General features: G+C 39.8%; 1 protein-coding gene across 1 annotated transcript in view; it reads right to left on the bottom strand.

The window, feature by feature from the left end:
• SLC26A7 (solute carrier family 26 member 7) overlaps positions 1-20,385 on the bottom strand; it is a 148,499-nt gene extending 128,114 nt beyond the window's left edge. Inside the window, exon 1 of the mRNA XM_004602350.2 lies at positions 20,272-20,385. The gene's annotated coding sequence lies outside the window, so the exon portion shown is untranslated. The remainder of the gene's footprint in view (positions 1-20,271) is intronic.

The raw sequence follows: 20,385 nt of genomic DNA on the forward strand, positions 1-20,385 counted from the left end.
CCCCAAAAAGCAAAAATGTATATATACATAATATATACATATCATCTTTAGCAAAAATGTATATATATATATGTATATATATCTCATCTTTAGTTTTAAGCAATTTTATGATGTACTCTGGTATTTCTTTCCTCCAACATAAAGTGGGGTGTGTGTGTGTGTGTGTGTGTGTGTGTGTGTGTGTGTGTGTGTTTGCATGTGTATAACCACATGCCGTTTCTTAGATATGTGACTTTGATTTATTTTTAAATACATTTATAAAATGTTTAGAAGCTCAGATTTTTTTCTTTCTGATCACTTTTTGAAAATCCAAACAAATCCAAATAAAACTCAAAATGAATATTAAGCTATTAACATCCCACATCCCATATGCTTAGGCTAAAATTTTTTTCGAGCTTTTTCTTTTTTGTGGAGTTTGAATTGTCACAGTATTCAAGTTCACTACTCTTTTATTTGCGGTATCAATCCACCGCTCATTTCAATCAGTGTATGTTGCTCAGAGACTAAAGACCTGGAAGTCATATCATATTTATAAATGAAATAAAATTCACTTTTATTCCCATTACTTAAGGAAAAGCTTAAGCTGACTCCTGATACTGTGTCAATGAGATGTTGTGACCTGCCTCGTGTGAAACCTGAACTAATCCATGTGTGAATCCCTAGGACTCCTTCAGGAAATCCCCTAACGTCTATAGATTTCACACACAGGTCGACTTTTGCTTTAGCTTCGTGCGGTCTCTGAATGTGGAGATTTCCAAGGTTCTCTTGCCGTGTCGTTCTGCTCTATGGTACTCTATGGCCTGAAGTTAGCTGTGTTGTGTTTTCCAGACTACTAATTCCTTCAATTTGAAGTGACATACCAACTCCACCTGGCTTCTCTTCCAACCCCCAGAGCTGCAACCCGGAAAGCCTCATTCAGGCAAATCATTCATTCAGTTTAGCTTACTTGTCACATTCTCTCCAAAATTAATATTCTTGGTTGCCTGCTGCCCCAAAACTCGACTATATTGTTGCATATATTTTGTTTTCTTTTTTTTTTTTTTCTTTTTGGGTCACACCCAGCGATGCTCAGGGGTTACTCCTGGCTTTGCACTCAGGAATTACTCCTGGCGGTGCTTGGGGGACCATATGGGATGCCGGGGATCGAACCTGGGTCGGCCGCGTGCAAGGCAAACGCCCTACCCGCTGTGCTATCGCTCCGGCCCCTGTTGCATATATTTTGTAAGGTCCTTCTTAAAAAAAAGTCTTTCATTTTATTTTATTGTTTTGTGTGCCACTCCTGGCATTACTTAGAGCTTACTCCAGGCTCTGCCCGCTCAGCAGTGGTCCAATGAGCACTCCGCATGGCTGTGAGCAAGTCAAGCACAGAACTCTCTGTACTATCTCTCTGGCCCCATTTTGCCAGGTTCTTATCTGTTTCAACAGTAAACTGAGGCCCACCTCCTGCATTCCGACTGGAATTGAAAGTTATCCACATGGGTAATTTTCAAAGCTTACACTGTTTTGATTGCCTTCCTCAGGACTTGCAATAGCTTTTCCTTCAGAAGGTGATCCCAAAGTTCAGCAGCACTTTTCTGTATTCTCACTTAATAAGTGTAAACAATACCATGCAATTAAATTCTAACTTTTTCCAAACTCATTTTGTCGAGTGACACTGTCCCTACCCTGGATTTTGTAGTAGCTTTTTACAAAAATCTAAGCACCAAATTTTATCTGATACATTGAATCTGAAGTTCCATTAGGTCAAAATCTTTTCAGGTATGATGTAGTCACTATTAATATTAAAAATTACATACTTATCTTCAAGATGTTAGCTATTTTTCCAAACATAATGCTCTCTGTATTAGGCAGCTCAGGCTGCCATAACAAAATGCCACAGGCAGAAAGCAGAAACCAGTATTTCTCAATCTTTTTTCTATTTTTCTGAGTTTCTTTCTTGAGAGCCCCTGACCTACAAGGACATGGCTCTGAATAAACTATGCAAAGGACTCAAGGCAAGAGGAAAACCAATATTTACAAGTCAATAGAACACAAAGAAAGAAGTTACAAATAAACACAGAGGAATGGGAACACTGTGGTGGGACTAACCCAATAGACCTAAACTACCTGAGGCTATGTTATCCTACATCACCTGTTGGCTGCCTATTCTCATGCTTTGTCTCCCAATAATGTGATTCTTTTTTGTTTGTTTTGGTGGGCCACACCCGACAGTGTTCAGGGTTTACTGCTGGCTCAGTGCTCAGGGATCACTCCAGCGAGCTTGGGGAACTGTATGGGGAGCTGGGATCAAACCTAGGTCAGCCAAGTGCAAGGCAAATGCCCAACCCACTGTCCTATTGCTCTGGCTCCTCCCATTAATGTAATTCTCACCTGAGACTTCTGGGCATGCCCAAGGACCGTATGGCTCCCAGTTGAGAAACATTGACTTAACCCACTGTTCTGGAGGCTGAAACATCTAAAATCAAGTGTTGGATCATGTGGTTCCGTGTGAGAGCATTCTTCTAGACTTGCAAAAGGTAAAACCTTCTCTCCATATTCTCCATTGCAGGGTGAGAAGAGGGAAGTTCCCCCTTGGATCTACTACTAACATTTGTCTGATCATAAGGACCTTCATCCACATCACCTGATTTAAAGATAATTATTTTGGCTCACCTCCAAGTGCCATCACATTGGAGGTCAGTGATTTAACCATTGCATCATCCCAACATAGATTAAATGGCTATGTAAATCCTTTTCCAAATTATTTATTTTAATCAACTGAACTCTAGTCTACAGATTGAAAGTTGTTCATTAGTAGGGGTTATTCGATAATAGTGCTCTAAATAAAGTATTCTTCATTTTGTTTTAAAAGTTTTCTAAAGAGTTCATAGCAAATGTTTTAGTGAAATCAATACACTGTGTCTTCAGTGGTCATGTAACTTTTCAATCTAGTGCTTCTATTAAAAGAGATAATGGAGTTTGTCTAATAACCTCATTAGATTCTCCCTCTGGGTACAAAGTTCTCATCTAGAGTGGATTATAACAGTAAAGAGAAAATAGATTACTTAAAACTGTTACTCACAAGAAAAATGACCTTAACCGACATGCATCATGCTGCATAAGACTGGGTTCAAAAAAAAGCAAAATTTCTTAACAATATTGCAAGCATTGCTTTACTTATGAAATGAATTTTAGTGGTGATTCAATACGAGAGCGACCCTGATAAAGTTATCTTATTAAGTCTTGTCTTCTAGCCAAAATAGTAAGGTGGTCCCCAAGGAAGAGGATTCCAGCAGTGCAAAATCAGATTTATAGGATTTCTGAGATACACACTGCTTTTTAAAAATGTATGAAAATTTTATAGGTAGGCTTCTCTAAGACACTGAATTGGTAATTACCTTTCAAATTCTCACTAGCAACAAGTGCTTTCAGTCAAAAGTTAATTCCTTTGTGAGGCTGGGGATGGAATCCAAGTGGCAGAGCCCTTGTCTTGCCCGTGCTGGCCTCCCAGGTTCAAGGCCCAACATCCCCCTGGCCCTCCAAGCAGCACCAAGCATGGCCTCGGAGCATTTCTTTTCAGATTACATACATGTTTCAGATTACAGACATACACATGAAATATAAGTAACTGTACCCAAAATTAAAATAACCAAATGTATCTTGTATATTAAAATATCAAAAGTTAAAATCCCAAATTCCTACTCAATCCCCTGTGTTTGCCATAGTCAAACTTCATGAATTTATGTCTAGAATATATAAGGGTCTAGGATCAATAGAGGAAAACAAGCAAAACAACTGCAATTTGGTAAAATTTCAATTTTTGAAAGCTTCAGGAGCCAAGGAGACAATGCACCCCACTTTGATCTCAAGCCCCCCAGCACCCCTCCCAGCATTTCTGGATGCCAACCTGGAGGTCCCCAAGCTCTGATAGGTGGTCCTAGAGGTCCCCTGCTCAGCATTCACAAGCACTGAATCATAGGCCTGATTGAGAGTCATTAGAAACGACCCCCAAGCCCTCTATGGGGTGGGTTTGGAGGGGAGGCACTCCTCAAAAAAATATCCAGAAAACGTTTTCTTTTCCAAATATATTTTTTTCATTTTTACAGTAAATAGTAAATAGTCAAGTCAAGACAAAAATTTTTTAAATACAGGGAAAAATTCCATATTGTTGAGACATTCCTACACACATAATTTTTTATTGCACTGAGCATTGTACATATGTTTCTACTATAATGGGAAAAACTCTTAGACAACAGCATTTTCTGAACACTACACATTATTCTTTCTTAAGAAACTGTGGTTTTCTCCTTAAAGACTATGATCCAGGAGGTCTAATAACCCATTTTGGCACCCAGAGACTTGTTATAGAAATGCATCTAGACTGTGAACTGAGCTAAAATAACAGAAATCCAAAACTGTGTGGCCACTGTCGCGGCCGCGCAAGCTCATATAATCTTCATTCTCAGCAATGGAAAACAAATTATCAAATGATGCCTTTTCGGCAGGTTTGATTGTTGGGGGAAAATTCCAAATAATAATAGTGAGTTCTCTGTTGAAATATGGAATGTATTCAAAGTATAGAGAGAATAAAGTGAAGATCATTAGCCACTCAGGTGGGAGGGTGTGGGAGGGGGGTATATTGGGGTTCTTGGTGGGGGAACAGGTGCACTGGTGAAGAGATGGGGATTTGATCATTCGTATGACTGAGACTTAAACCTGAAAGCTTTGTAACTTTTGTCACAGTGATTCAATAAAATAAAAATTTAAAAAAAAAAGAAACTGTGGTTTGTTCACTCTGGCCTTTCCAGTTTAGGGGGTTCTGATTTTTTTAATTTTTAAAATTTATTTATTTATTTTGGGGGCACACCTGGAAGTGCTCAGGGTTTACTCCTAGCTCTGTGCTCAGGAATCACTCCTAGCAGAACTCTGGGGACCATATAGGATTCTGGGGATGAAAATCGGGTCAGCCATGTGCAAGGCAAATGCTCTACCAACCGTACTATTGCTGCACCCCCAGTTTGAGGTGTTTTGATTTAATTATTACAGACAGCATTTTGATGCATCTTTGGGTATAAATTTTAAGACAGATTATTTCCTTAGAAGTAGAATTATTCAAGTTTACCTAGCAAAGACTTGTTGCTTATGATATTGTTACTATCATGGGGGGTTAATATTTTATACTAGTTCATACCTATAATATATTCTTCTTTTCAGCAATCTCTCTGGAACATTTTTCAACCTGTCATATATTGACTCCCACAACAGTTAATGGTATCTAGTTTTCTGGATCAATTGACTTTCCAATAAAAATGCAGAGTATTCATTTTTATAATTTCCAGGAACTTTGAAGCATGGAACATATTTTTCTTTTACTTACTGGTCTACATTCCATATTTGACAACGTAATTCAAACACTGGTTACCACCAAGGTCTCATTATCAAAAAGAACATAATAATACTCAGACAATAAGTGCCTAAATGTATTCCTCTGTAGGATATCAGATAGTGTTTCTAAACAGAGCCAAATAAATAATTTAGTGAAGTAGAATAGAAAAATAAAGCAAAAATTTACAAATATGCCACCATTGGAAAACACACCATTTTAGTTTATTGAAAATTCACATTTTAAGTCCAGTAAGAGCTCAACAGGCTGAGAACAAATTCTGGGTTGGGTAGGGTTTTTTTTTTAACTTTTTAGGGTTTAGGTTTTAGTTTTGGGGTCATACCTGGTGGTGCTCTAGTCTTACTCCTGGCTCTGTGTTCAGGAATCACTCCTGATGGTGCCAGGAATGAATTCAAACCCAGCTCAGCCTCATGTAAAGCAAGTGCCTTAACCCCAGTACTATCTATGTTCTCCTTGACCCCCAGCACGTGTTTTGTACATGAGGCCTGGGTTCATCCTAGGATGGCATATGTTACCCTAAACACACATTTAGGAGTGACCCAGAAACACAGAATCAGGGAATCAGGGTTATGGACTATAGTATATGGGCCAAAAATCAAAAGGGAAAAATAGAACCAGTGTTTCCATTCTTCCTTTCAGTGGCGTAAGAGAAATTTAGACCTGAAGTTGCAAGAACTTACAGTGCATATAGATTTCAATAATAATTTGTGCCATATTTACTGAATTATCAGCAGTAGAATAATAAATTAACTAGGGAAAATAAAATACACCTCACGGGACATGACTTTTATTCTTGTTCTTTGCAGAACAACAGAAATACATTTGAAGAATTTTCCTTGTGAAGCCAGACAACCAAGCAGCACATTGGCAAGCAAAGCCAAAATTCCAAGCCAACTTTCAAGGACTTTGAGGGGAGGATTAGATAAGAGTGTCCCCAGAACAATGCCTGGCATATGGGAAAGACACTGATAACTGCTGTTAGCTCCTATAAATGTCTTGCCCTCGTCACCAAGATTACTTGTATAATGTAGGAGTGCTTCAACAGTTTTGAGTTAAATCTTTAATACGCCCAGTGCATTAAGAGTATAACCAAGGAAGAAAGATCATAATGCCTCACATCCCACCGTAATTCAATTAGAATGAAATGTTTTCTTCCTTCTCTGGGATGAACAACCTTCCCCAATTTTTTCAGTCTTTTGCAAACTCCTCTAGCTAACCTTCAAATTAAATAACAAATCAAATGTATTTCCATCTGCCTTACTTGAATCCAAACTGCTGATCTGGATCACAGCACTATTTAACCACAAAGCATGTTCACATACACGTATCTCCTCTGGAAATCTGCATACCAATCTCATTCCCCCAGGTGAGATCTTTGTGATGGTCTCAAAGTCATCCTGAAATTTCTGAAATCTTGGCTTCTGGTATGGATTGGCTATAATCAAATTTGATTAACAAAAATTGCCATCTTTCTGCCATGTAAATTTGTATTTGTTAGTGGGGCTGGAGGGTGAATACAGCAGGTAAGGTGCTTGCCTTACTCGTAGCCAACGTTGGCACCACGCCTGGTTCCGCAATCCTTGCAAAGACCCACAAGTAAGCCACTGAGCACAACCGGGTGTGGCCCAAAAGACTATAAATTAAATTTTTTTAATGTAGTTTTTCTATTAAATTACTAAAAGGAAGAATTGAGAATTTTGGAGTAAGAATCTCTAAAATTTAGAAAGTAAATCTCTAAAGAAAAAAAAAAGCTGCACCTAAAATCTCTGCCAAATGCTCAACAATGTATTCATTGCTGGAGCGATAGCACAGTGGGTAGGACGTTTGCCTTGCATGCCCGCTGATCTGGGTTCGATTCCTCTGCCTCTCTCAGAGAGCCCAGCAAGCATCAAGAGTATCTCGCCTGCACGGCTGAGCCTGGCAAGCTACCCGTGGCAAATTCGATATGCCAAAAACAGTAACAAGTATCACAATGGAGACGTTACTGGTGCCTGCTCAAGCAAATCGATGAGCAAAGGGAAGACAATGATACAGTGACAGTGACAGTGACATCTAAAGTCTCTGCCAAGTGCTCAGCAACGTATTAATGATACCCACCATGGCATTGATGAAAAGTGAGCAGTCACACAGTTTAAACTGACCATTACTGTTCTAGGAGGTTTTGTTATTTTTAATCTAAGGAACTTTTTTTTATGGGAGCTGGTAGAACTTTCTAACATTGATAGCTTTTTCCTTGTTTGCCATCTATAAACCACTATAAATTGAAAACTCAAATATAAAGACAAGTTTTAGAGTACTAAGAAATAAAAATAGTGCAAAGATATGATAAATATACTTATTAACATAGTATTTATGCTTATGGATTATTTTAGTTATCTGTAGACAAGTAATTATTTTTGAATAATCTACCAACTGAAGCAAAAGCCTCTACCAAATTAAATATATAGTCCCAAAGTCTCAAAATCTTACAAACATTCTCATTGATTGAAGGTAAATAGCAAACTAGTTTAATAGGTGGTTTATAAAAGTATGAAGGATGTACAAAAAAAATCTGCTATATCACGCTGGGTTACCCATCTCTAAGGAAGACCCAAGAACTTACACTTTAGGAGATTTAACATAATTAGGATAGCCAGGACCAGAATATTTAATAGTTAGAGGTCTAAATTGCTTTCATGGAATTGATCCCTGAAATTAGGAAATAAAGATTGTATATATTATATTTTCCACACCCTGATCAATGTCTTGAACAGATGTCAAAAGTGGTAAAAAATGTAATGAAAATACCTATGTTATATTCTTCAGTAAGGTAGTTTTTGATCCTGAAAACCCATCTCAGGTATAGAATTAAAAAAGGTATTTTCGTATCTCAACTCCTGTCTCATAAACCAAACAACAGTAAAATAGCAACTGGTTTAAAAGAAGAGAGGTTGTCAATATCCAAAAATAAGGAATTCCATCAGAAGAATATAAATTTATTTCTTTCAGACTCAAAATAATGATCAGTAAAGAGCACTAAAGAGGGTAAAAGGTAATATTATTCCTGTTTAATTAATCTTAAATTCATTTGAACAGTCTGCTTCCTTTTGTGGTTAATATACTCACCCTGAAAACCAAGAGGAATGGAAAGACATGGGAATGTAGAAGTCAAAACCAGTTCAGACAGCAAAACACTGGGATTCAAATGATTTCAAAGAGAATGTTTTTATGTTTGTGGTGATGCCATTATTGCAAAGGAGATAGAGAATAAGAATTTTAGAATTTATGATCAGGGATTAGAGAGAGAACACCATCAATGGCAGAGGGTAAAAAGAAAGATGAAAGCTTAGAAAAGAATGGAATTTAACAATTAAAAAGTTGTTCAATGAGTTTTGGAAGAAAATTTGTATTATAATAATGGGTATAGAAACCAGACTTTGATTGTTTGAAGAGTAAATGTGTAGTAAAAATAAAAGTGGAGGGAGAGAGGTAGAACAGTAGGCAGTGTGCTTGCCTTTCATGCAGCTGACCCAAGTTCAATTCCAGGCAATGGGTATGGTCCCCCAAGCTCTGCCAGGAGAAAGAACCCTAAATACACCACCAGTTAAGCCCTGAGCACCCTCTAGTGTGTCCCAAAAGCAAAAAAAAATGGGTGTGGAGTGTGGGGACTACTGTTCCAAAAAGTTGAACCAAGTAGGAGATAGGATGCAAAGGACTGGAGACTTTTGTAGTAGAAATATCTTATCACTGTTATAAATGGGAGAGAGATATGATAGAAACAGAGTGAAAATGAGACAAATATGATATTACCAGATGGAGCAAATCTAGAAGATGGAAGGAGGTAAGATTATGAAGGTCACAGGTCACAGGACAAACCTTTTAAAAATACACACACAGCAATAGTTCATGTGTAGGGCAGTTTCCTTGCATGCAGCTAACACAAGTTCAATCCCTGGAATTCCCAAGCACTGCCAAAAGTGATCCTGAGCACAGAACCAGGAATAAGCCCTGAGCACAGCTGGGTGTGGCACCAAAACAAAAACAAAGTATAAAGCCGGAACCATAGTACAGCGAGCAGGGCATTTGCCTTGCACGTGGTCGACCTGAGTTCTAATCTCTGGTATCCCATATGGTCCCCCGAGCACTGCCAGGAGTAATTCCTGAGTGCAGAGCCGGGAGTAACACTTGAGCATCATTGGGTGTGACCCAGAAAGAAAAAAAAAGTATACACACTCATATATGCATATGTGTATATAGTCCTTATATTAAATATATTCATATTTACATATATTCTATACACAGATAGGAAAGGCAAAACATAGAAGAAGGAAAATTCAAAATAGAGGGAAATTTTGGATTTTATCCCCCAAATAACTGGAGTAATAATGTTGTCAGAAATAGCAAATTAAAATATAGCATACCCTGATAAATTTGGATTTCAAACTAACGTGGAATAACAAGTCATACAAAATTTGGAACACATTTATCCCCCCAAAAGTCATTTGTTTATTGTAAATTATTTTTCGAATAATTTTAGGGTTCAAACTCAGGGATCTCGCATGCCAAGTTTACACATCAGGGCTTTTAAGCCAAATTCCTTGCCCCCATAATTATGTCAGATTTTGGAGGTCGAAGCAGTAGCACAGAGGGCAGGGCACCTGCTTGCACATGGCAACCCAGAGGGCCCCCGAGCTCGCCAATAGTGACCCCTGAGTGCAGAGTCAGGAATAAGCCCCGAATAGTGCCTGGTGTGGCCCCAGAGCAAACAAAAATGAAATTCAGATTTTTACATTTAAGACCATAGTAAGGCTAAAGAATTTCCTGTCTAAGATACAAACAAAATCAAGCAAGCTATATTGCAACAAGCAATCTCAAAACTAGTAGAATTTAAAAAAAATAGCATATGTGCCAGAGAGATGGAATTGTCACAACTTGGTTCTTAAGAATTTTGCTGAAAGTTGGGGGTGGTTCCCAGAGTGCTCGAGGGGGCCAGGGGCCATCCAGGCCAATCATTCACAGCAGTGACCTGAGAACGTGGTGTCTGCAGATTCTGGAAAGTGCCGGGCATTCTCTAGGCTTCCCCGGAGCCCTTCAGGAGCCTTCAGGGCTGTACCTGGGGATGCTCAGGGGAGACTGAGTCAGATGCATGGATGGCGCCTGCACTGTTCCTGCGGCCCCGCCCAGGAACTCCCAAAAGTACGAAAAGATAAGTTTGGTCTATGCTCCACCCATCCCATTGCTTTTTCTAGACCCTCTTACTTGATGCTGAGAACTGGCTTGTAAATATGTCCCATGACCAGTATATTGCATGATCACTGCATGTACACAAAAGGGGCCAGAGTAAATGGTTAGGCGGGATTTGAAGTACAATTTTGTCACTTCTTAGTATTGTAATCTTCATAAAATGTGATTGCGGAAGAATTAACGGGGGTTATTTGCGTCAAGTGCGGTAAACACCAAGGCTGAGGTAGAACAAGCCATCAGTAAATGCCAGGCAGGGCGTGGTGGTAGGCGGGACAGCGGTCTTAGCTTATTTCATTTCTATTGTCAGAACGACTGTAACAATATTTATGATCAGCATTAGTTTGATTTCAGGCTGGCAAACAGATGTTCCTATTTAAGCTATAAATAATATATTTATGATCAACATCAATAATAGTACTTCCTATGAACTTTTCCATAGCTAATAAAACTTCCCACACAAATTTTGTGAAGCAACAGTGTCACCTAGTGGTACTGGAGTCAATAATGAACAATTAAGAACATGAATAAAAGTTGCCAGGGCTTTTATCTGTACAGAGTTTATCAAATTTCCATTATCGATGACCATTGGTGTTCTTTAATATTTTCCATATGTTACATCAACTGTCTAGTTTAAATAATAAATACTCTGCCCCCATGAGAATATTAGTTATCTGTTGTTTTATCTACCCTCACCCAATGATCTAATATACTTTATTAAAAAATAAGTACCTAAAGGGTGAACTAAAAATGACATAGGGCCAGTGGTGGAGGGCCTTGGGCAATTTATGGTAGTGATGATGCAGTAACTGTGTACACCAATATCAGATATATGAACCCTATTGAAATCATGTTTTATAAACTATAAAACATTAAATTTAAAAAATTAATTTTTTTGTGTTTATAAATATTAGAGAAAAAAGAAGGAAGGAAGGAAGGAAGGAGGGAAGGAAGGAAGGTAGGAAGGAAGGAAGGAAGGAAGGAAGGAAGGAAGGAAGGAAGGAAGGAAGGAAGGAAGGAAGGAAGGAAGGAAGGAAGGAAGGAAGGAAGGAGAGCAGAGGACAAGAGAGGGAGGGAGGGAAGAGAGGAGAGGAGAGGGAGGGAGGGAGGAGAGGAGAGGAGAGGAGAGGAGGGGAGGGGAGAGGAGGGGAGGGGAGGGGAGGGGAGGGGAGGGGAGGGGAGGGGAGGGGAGGGGAGAGGAGAGGAGGGGAGGGGAGGGGTGAGGAGGGGAGGGGAGAGGAGGGAGGGAGGGGAGGGGAGGGGAGGGGAGGGGAGAGGAGGGAGGAAGAAAGGAAGAAAAACTCCTACCATCAAGGCTAGTTATGGAATACTCAAATGAGTTCTGGACTTCTAGTTTCTCCTGACTCTGTGATTTCCTAAAGACCTTGAGTGTAGGGCAGGTGGAGGTGCAAAGGGCCAGATATACAAACTTTGAGACTTATTCAGTTACCAGCTTTAAATTGTGCCCTATCAGGACCCAAGCAGTAGAACAGTAAGTGAGGCACTTGCCTTGTACTTGGTTAGATCCCCTGCATCCCATATGGTCCCCAAGCACCACCAGGCGTGATCCTGGAGCAAAGAACTAGGAGTAGACCCTGAACATTTGTAGGTGTGGCCACCAAATCAAAACTCCTGTCCTGATATTTAAAATTGGGGTGAATAGCTATTTGGGTAGTGGGGCGGTCCTCGCTCGTTCGTGCTCAGGTCTTACCCCTGGCTCTTTGTTCCAGAAATCGCCCCTGGTCGTGCTCTGAAGACACTATGAAGTACCAAGAATAAAACCAGGGGTCAGCTACATGCAAAGCAGTGCCTTAGCCACTGCATTCTCCAACTGTCTTGTTGTTTAGGTTAGAAGTCTACTTTTTCTTAAGTAGTCAAGGGATCTCTGCTTTTCTTCGGGAAAACAAAAAGTCTTTATCCATGCCCCCCCTGCCCGCCCCAGACCCAAATTGAGATAGAAATGTTTAATTATAAATTTTTCTGTATGACTGGGGACCCTTTCTATTCTGAATATGTTCTGTAGCATCTTGCCTAAGGGTCTCATAAAGTAGCACTGCACCGTAGCACTGTCATCCCGATGTTCATTGATTTGCTCCAGTGGGCACCAGTAACGTCTCCATTGTGAGGCTTGTTGTTACTGTTTTTGGCATATTGAATACACCACAGGGAGCTTGCCAGGTTCTACCGTGCAGGCGGGATACTCTCAGCAGCTTGCTGGGCTCTCCCAGAGGGATGAAAGAATCGAACCCAGGTTGGCGCATGCAAGGCAAACGCCCTACCCGCTGTGCTACCGCTCCAGTCCCTCATAAAGTAATAATAGATTTAAACCTCATTTGAGACATTTGAAGTCAGGGTAAGAGTTTCCTCTGATTGTAGCCAATCTATTTCTTTTTTCTTTCTTTTTAATTGCATCACCATGAGAGACACAGTTACCAAGTTTTTCATAATTGGGTTACAGTCACACACTGTTCCAACACCCGTCCCTCCACCAGTGTACATTTGTCACCACCAGTGTCCCCAGTGTCCCTCATGCCAAGCACTCCCCTGCCGCCCCAGCTCTATGGCAGCTCTCTCTCTCTGTCTCTCTCTCCTCTCTCTTTGTCTCACCTCTCTTTCTGTCTGTCTCTGTCTCTCCTCTCTCTCACCTCTCTCTCTCTTTCTGTCTCTCTCTCTAGTCTCTGTCTCTCCTCTCTCTCACCTCTCTCTCTCTTTCTGTCTCTCTCTCTAGTCTCTGTCTCTCCTCTCTCTCTCACCTCTCTCTCTTTCTGTCTCTCTCGGTCTCTCTATCTCTCCTCTCTCTCTGTCTCTCTCTCCTCTCTCTCTGTCTCACCTCTCTTTCTTTCTGTCTGTCTCTGTCTCTCTGTCTCTCCTCTCTGTCTCTCTGTCTCTCTGTGTGTGTCTCTCTCTTTCCCCCCATTGTCCCCCCACCCCAGCCTTGGGCATTATGGTTCTCAATAAAGGCCTGAAAGGTTTATCCCTTTACCTACTTTCAGCACTCAGCCCTTGTCCGGAGTGGCCATTTCCAGTTATTACTTGTGATAGTGGACTTCTCTGTCCTAACTACCCTCCCCGTCCTTCCAGCTGTGGGCCAGTCCTCTTGGCCCTTGTTTCTACTGTCTTTGGGCATTAGTCTTAAATCTATTTCTTAAGTCAGACTGTTACAGACACATAACACACCGTATCACACGCCCAAGTGATCAGCAGATGGCTAAATTAAATAAACATGGCATTAAAAGTTATATCAACATAGCTATGACTCAAGTTATTAATCAATAACTATTATAAATAATTCATGAGTTTATGATGAATGTATACATTTCAAATGCCAGTGAGTAATCAGCTCAACTTAAGAATGAAGTTTCTTTTTAGATTTATTTTTCAAACCTCCAGACAATTCTCAATTATCAGAATATTTCTCTGACTCCCAGAAATCTCACAGTTCTTTCTTCCCACTCACTCTCACCAAAATCTTTCAAAAGCATTGTATGACTGTCATTGTTTCACAAGTGCCTTGTGAATGTTGGGAATTCTGTTTTTTTCTTTCACTGAGAATTATCATGGATAATCCATTAGAAAGTGAATGCCAACATCCTTAAAGACATTCCTAAACATAAGAAAATGTATTTCAGCATGAAAAAGTGCTCTACATCACTAATCATCAGAGAGATGCAGATCAAAACAACCACGAGATACCACCTCACACCACAGAGACTAGCACACATCCAAAAGAACAAAAGCAACCGCTGTTGGAGAGGATGTGGGGAGAAAAGGACCCTTCTACACTGCTGGTGGGAATGCCGACTGGTTCAGCCCTTCTGGAAAACAATATGGACGACTCTCAAAAAATTAGAGGTTGAGCTCCCATTTGACCCAGCAATACCACTGCTAGGAATATATCCCAGAGAGGCAAAAAAGTACAATCGAAACAACATCTGCACATGTATGTTCATCGCAGCACTATTTACAATAGCCAGAATCTGGAAAAAACCCGAATGCCCTAGAACGGATGACTGGTTGAGGAAACTATGGTACATCTATACAATGGAATACTATGCAGCTGTCAGTAAAAAGGAGGTCATGAATTTTGTATTTAAGTGGATGGGCATGAAAATTTTCATGCTGAGTGAAATGAGTCAGAAGGAGAGAGACAGACATAGAAAGATTGCACTCATCTAGGGTATATAGAATAACAGAGTGGGAGACTAACACCCAAGAATTGTAGAAATAAGTACCAGGAGGTTGACTCCATGACTTGGAGGCTGGCCTCACATTCTGGGGAAAGGGCAACTCAGAGAAGGGATCACCAACTATAATGTAGTCGAAGGCCATGTGGGGGAAGGGAGTTGCGGGCTGAATGAGGGCTAGAGACTGAGCACAGTGGCCCCTCAAGACCTTTATTGCAAACCACAACAGCTAATTAGAGAGAGAGAACAGAAGGGAATGCCCTGCCACAGTGGCAGGGCGGGGTGGGGGGAGATGGGATCGGGGAGGGTGGGAGGGATGCCGGGTTTACTGGTGGTGGAGAATGGGCACTGGTGAAGGGATGGGTTCCCGAACTTTGTATGAGGGAAGCATAAGCACAAAAGTGTATAAATCTGTAAATGTGCCCTCATGGTGATTCACGAATTAAAAATAAATAAATTAATAAAAAAAAAAGAAAATGTATTTCAGGTAACATTTATTTCCATATGTTGTCTAGTTCTTTCTCCTCTTGATGTTAATTTTTAAGATGAAGGAACTCAATAATGATCAGGGATGGATGTCTTAGCTACAGTGCTCACCTGCAGAAATCATGGGCATGAGGACAGAACCAGTGTCTACTCGGAGGACCACCAACTCCCACATACCAGAGAAACCAGCTCACTAATTCATGTCATGTCTTTATGCAGGAACTGATGATGACTAGCAGAAATAAAGCTAATTTTTAAGGAACAAGAGTGATCACAGTCCACTTGGATTCATTAACTTGGGTAGAGTGAGGAAAAGAGTGATATGAGCTTTCTTGAAGTAAGTGTATGGGTATGCCTTAGGTAATCAAGTAGCAGTATGACTCTTGGGCCATAACATATCTATTGGTAAATGGAAAGATTGTTTCCAAAAAATATAAGGTTCTCAGTCAGGTTTGATTGTCATAGTTGAGAGCACTAACATTAAAAAGTTTTGTTTCTAGTTTCCTCAGTTGGTTGAGAACAGGACAAGTATGTCACACAGGTGAAAAGGAAGCAAGGATACATTCCCTTCACTGCCACATCTTCCTGAAGCATTTACACAAAACCTAAAAGGTCCTATAAAATTCTACTCCCTGCAAAAACAATGCTATAAAAGTAAATACATATATATGTGACTATATGTATATATAAATTATATTCTTTACCAATCACTCAATGACAAGCAACTATTCTACTTCATAAATGGTCTTGTAATTGAAACTCAAGTTTCCAAAACTTCTTAGGAAACCAAGTGTTTCCTAACAAATGAAGGATCTAAGGAGGATTTTGAGGGGCTACTCTGAAAATCATCATCATCATCATCATCATCCCGTTGATCATCGAATTTCTTGAGAGGTCTCAGTAACGTCTCCATTCATCCTAGCCCTGAGATGTTAGAAGCCTCTCTTTACTCGTCCTTCCCAATGGTGCCACACTGGAGGCTCTTTCAGGGTCAGGGGAATTGGCATATGAATACGCCACAGGGAGCTTGCTAGGCTCTCCCATGTACTCTGAAAATAAAAAGATTTAAATTTTGTAAAGTTATGAACATGGAACAAAATTATTTTTAAGTTACCGATAGGATTGACAGAGATTATTAAACCCAAATGACTTAATAATCTCATAATTCCAACATTTGTTTCCAGAGATGGTCACACTTTAAAAGGAAGAAAAAAGCAGAGACCAAACTTTCAGAAAACTGAGAATTATACAAGTTGCAAAGAAATTAAATTAAGTTAAATAGGAAAATGAACTCCAGATTTACAGAAAACAAGCATTAAATTAATTTTTTGTATTGTCCCAGTCTTCTACATCTTCCATCTGTTTCTGAAAACTTGAATGTAGGATACCATCCTTAAGGGTATTGGAAAGAGAAAAGATAAAGGACAGAGTGGGGAGTGGCAGGGATGAAAAGCAACAAAGAACAACATTTGCATAGAAAATAGCAAGTTAAAACAGATACAGGAATTTTGGTTCTCTGGAAGTCCCTGTTGGCAAGCCATCAAGGTAGTTGAAATAAAACATATTGAACCAAGCAGAAGTTACACCTTTTGGCTTTTCTACTGACATACCAAGCAATTTTCAACAAGTTACTTTTCATTAAGTTACTTTCAACAGGGTTTCAGGAACATACTGTCCAAAAAATGAGGCATTGGGCTAAATATTCCTTTCTTGTATATTTGTTGAGAAAGCTGTATACTCTCTCTCTGCACTGTCCCTTCAGTAACCAATTTTTTCTTTCCTTTAGCTCCTCAGATTTTTCTTCTATCTCTCTGAGATTACCTTGCTTTGCTTTCTTGCAAGAATTAACCTGATGTGTCTTAACTTGGCTGAAAAAAACTATTCTCTCCTTGGGGGTTGTTTATATTCATCAAAAGTATCTCAAAAGAATATCCAATTTACATACAATCAGGCAAGATCATAGAAGCGTTTTGAAGACTTTGGGCTTTCTTCACTCACTTGGAAATATTCCCAACACACTCCAGGTATCCAATAACATTCAGCAGCATTCTTGGCTAAAATCGGCAAACTGTAATTTGTCAGTCATCACCAGCTTTAGAAATGTGCAGACTTTCCTGGAATCATAAAATTCCAAGGATACTCCAAGGATTACCTTTTTCACAATCTGTATTCTAATGTTTCTATCCTACAGTAATCAACACCTCACTTTGATTCTTTCATACAGTATTTCGAGTATGGTCGATGTTCTGTCAATTCTGTCAACAGACACTAGCATCACCAAATCGGTCAATTTCCATCCCTGGCAACATCTTCACAATTTCCTCCTTCTTTTAACTTACTCTAGCTTTCAGGGACTTACATTTCCCTACACCAAGCTACTGCAATTGCTTTTAATGCATCTGAAATTCAACAAGATCAGTTAGGCAAGACAAAACTGATTATGGGAAATGCACCCTGAAAAGCCTCTCAGAACCAGGCAAATGGGAATCCCCATAGCACTACAAGGAACACAGTATTGGGTAAATATCTTTTTTTGCTTTTTGCTTTTTGGGTCACACCTGGTGATGCACAGGGGTCACTCCTGGCTCTGCACTCAGGAATTACCTCTGGCAGTGCTCAGGGGACCATATGGGATGCTGGGAATCGAACCCAAGTCGACCATGTGTAAGGCAAATGCCCTACCTGCTGTGCTATCACTCCAGCCCAGGTAAATATCTTCTTAATAACAAATAATGTCTTTCACAAAAAGCAAAGTTTGTAACTCACAGTAAGTTACTTGGTATCTATTACATGAAAGAGAACCTCATTTTCTCCTAATATTGCCTAAAGCAGTGTGTTAGCATTCTGATTTATGATATATTCCATATAATACATGTGAATAGATTCATTTGGTTAGGAGCAAATTACCTGGTAAATTACATAAATTGAGAGAATTTAATTTCATGAGCATTTTATTAGAAAGCTGACTATATGTATTGTCTATTAGTTGTAAAACATGTTTGGAAGAAAAAATCTAACCTCAATCAAGTTTCTTCTTAACTGGTAATTCTGCCCTAAACATATTTTCCCCTTGGAAATCTTGGGTGACTTTTATTACAATACTCTCTAACAAGATCATACATCATTATAAAGATCACACAGCACTTATTTTTCTGAAAAGTGGTGCAAATCCCCAGTATTCTAACAAGGAAGTTTTTGTTAGATCAGAGGAAGGCTAGGGCCACAGAGCAAAATGTTTTCCTGACCCTTGTTCGTGCTTAGTGCTGGGAAAGACACAAGAAAGATAGAAAGTTAATACACACACACACACACACACACACACACAATTTTCTTGCAGTACACAGTACATACCTCTTGGTTGAAACCAGGAACCTAGGAGTTACATACTGGCTCCTACTTTTCAGTTTTAAGATTTAAAATAATCTATCCTAAGCTGCAAATTGGAACACAGTAATTCAAAGTGCCAGAGACTTAATCCTTCAGAAAAGTAAACAAAAGAAAGGAAAATAAAAGAAAGGCATTTCATTACAATCAGACCTTATTAAAACCAGTTTTAATCATTTGCTTTTATTTACAAAGTTTTTGAGTTATCGATTTACAAAGTTCTTGATAGATGAGTCTCAGACATACAATATTTCAACACCAATCCCACCACCCATGTCAACTTCCCTGGACAGGGTTTCTATGCTCCTCTCTCCCCCACCCCCTCTCCCTTACTCCCCCACCGATCACCCCCCCCCACCTCCCGCTCCAATCCCTGCCTGCCTCCTGTGACAGGCGCATTTCCAAGTTCGGTGATTGTGGTTTAAATCTCGTGTTTTCAGGGCTGTTGAGTCTGTCCTTTGGTTATATAGCTGAGTCACTCTCCCATATCACTAGTACACCGAGGCCCTTGACCTCTGTGTTCTTCCATTACTTCCCTTTCTCATCTGAACAGCGCTTCTGTCTTTGAAACATAAATCCTTCTGTGTCTGGGGCCCTCCTTCACTATCATGTCCTTCTCACACATCTCTGTATCTTTGTTATCCAAGATTGCAATGTATTCAAAACATCGCTTACTGGAATCCAAAGAAAGCTTGTCTAAAATAGGACTTAGATTTTCAGACAGTTTAAAATGTCATCTTTGTATTTCCTTGAAAACATACATGATCAACAGATGCTACAGAGATAGAATTCAACCTGATAAGAATCTGTGTCTTTTAAGGAAGAAAAAAAGAGGAATCCCAAGTCTCTGATTTTATTTTCTCTGCCTACCTATAGCCTACTATACATTTTCACCAATGTTCAGTGGGTGTCTTTATTTTACCATATCAAAAATCAAGCTTAGTTTTCAATAAATTTTTCTCTCATTTTGAATTCCTATTTCACTCTTTAGCACTAACTTTAATACGAATGCCCAAACAGTTTATTATTTTTTCATTTGCTTGCTTGTTTTGCTTTGGGATCACACCAACAACAGGATGACAGTGCTATAGTGCGACAGTGCTACAAAATTCAAATTTAACTTGGACCCCTTCATTTTAATTTGTAAAATCAGACAATCCCATACAGAATAGACATGAATTTTCTGATATGGTACTCATACTCTATACCTTAACTAGAATTTGTGAATGCATATTCTGGTCATGTTAATTTGTGCATATAAACATGTACAGGTAAGTCTTACCTCTGAAACAAGTATGAAATCAGAGTTAGCAATATTCTTGCTGAAATAGTAGACACGAGAGCAACTTGAAAATGTATGAAAAAATAAGAATGGCAGGAGGGGAAACCGCTCAAGTAGTGGCGCGCAAGTCTAATACTGACCATCTCCCTATGTCAAGTCCGCTGGGAAGCTGATAGCCCCCTCTCCTGTAGAGACCCAAACACATGGCCTTGAATGATTCAGATCGCTCTGTTGCTCCTGCATAGCCTGACCAGGAAAGGTTATAGACCTTTGCTTTCCCGTCCCGCGTCTTTTAGACACCCCTACATCACCAAGCTTTGCAGCTCACTTACCCGCCACTGACTGGAGTTTCTGCACTTGCTTGTCTGGTATCTCTGGCTCTGCAGGCCCCTGACTGTAGCAGAATTGAGGTACTTCCAAGTCACCCTCATGGACCTGGGCCTGGG

The sequence above is a fragment of the Sorex araneus genome, chromosome 2 (genome assembly GCF_027595985.1).
Source record: "Sorex araneus isolate mSorAra2 chromosome 2, mSorAra2.pri, whole genome shotgun sequence".
Taxonomy (NCBI): domain Eukaryota; kingdom Metazoa; phylum Chordata; class Mammalia; order Eulipotyphla; family Soricidae; genus Sorex; species Sorex araneus.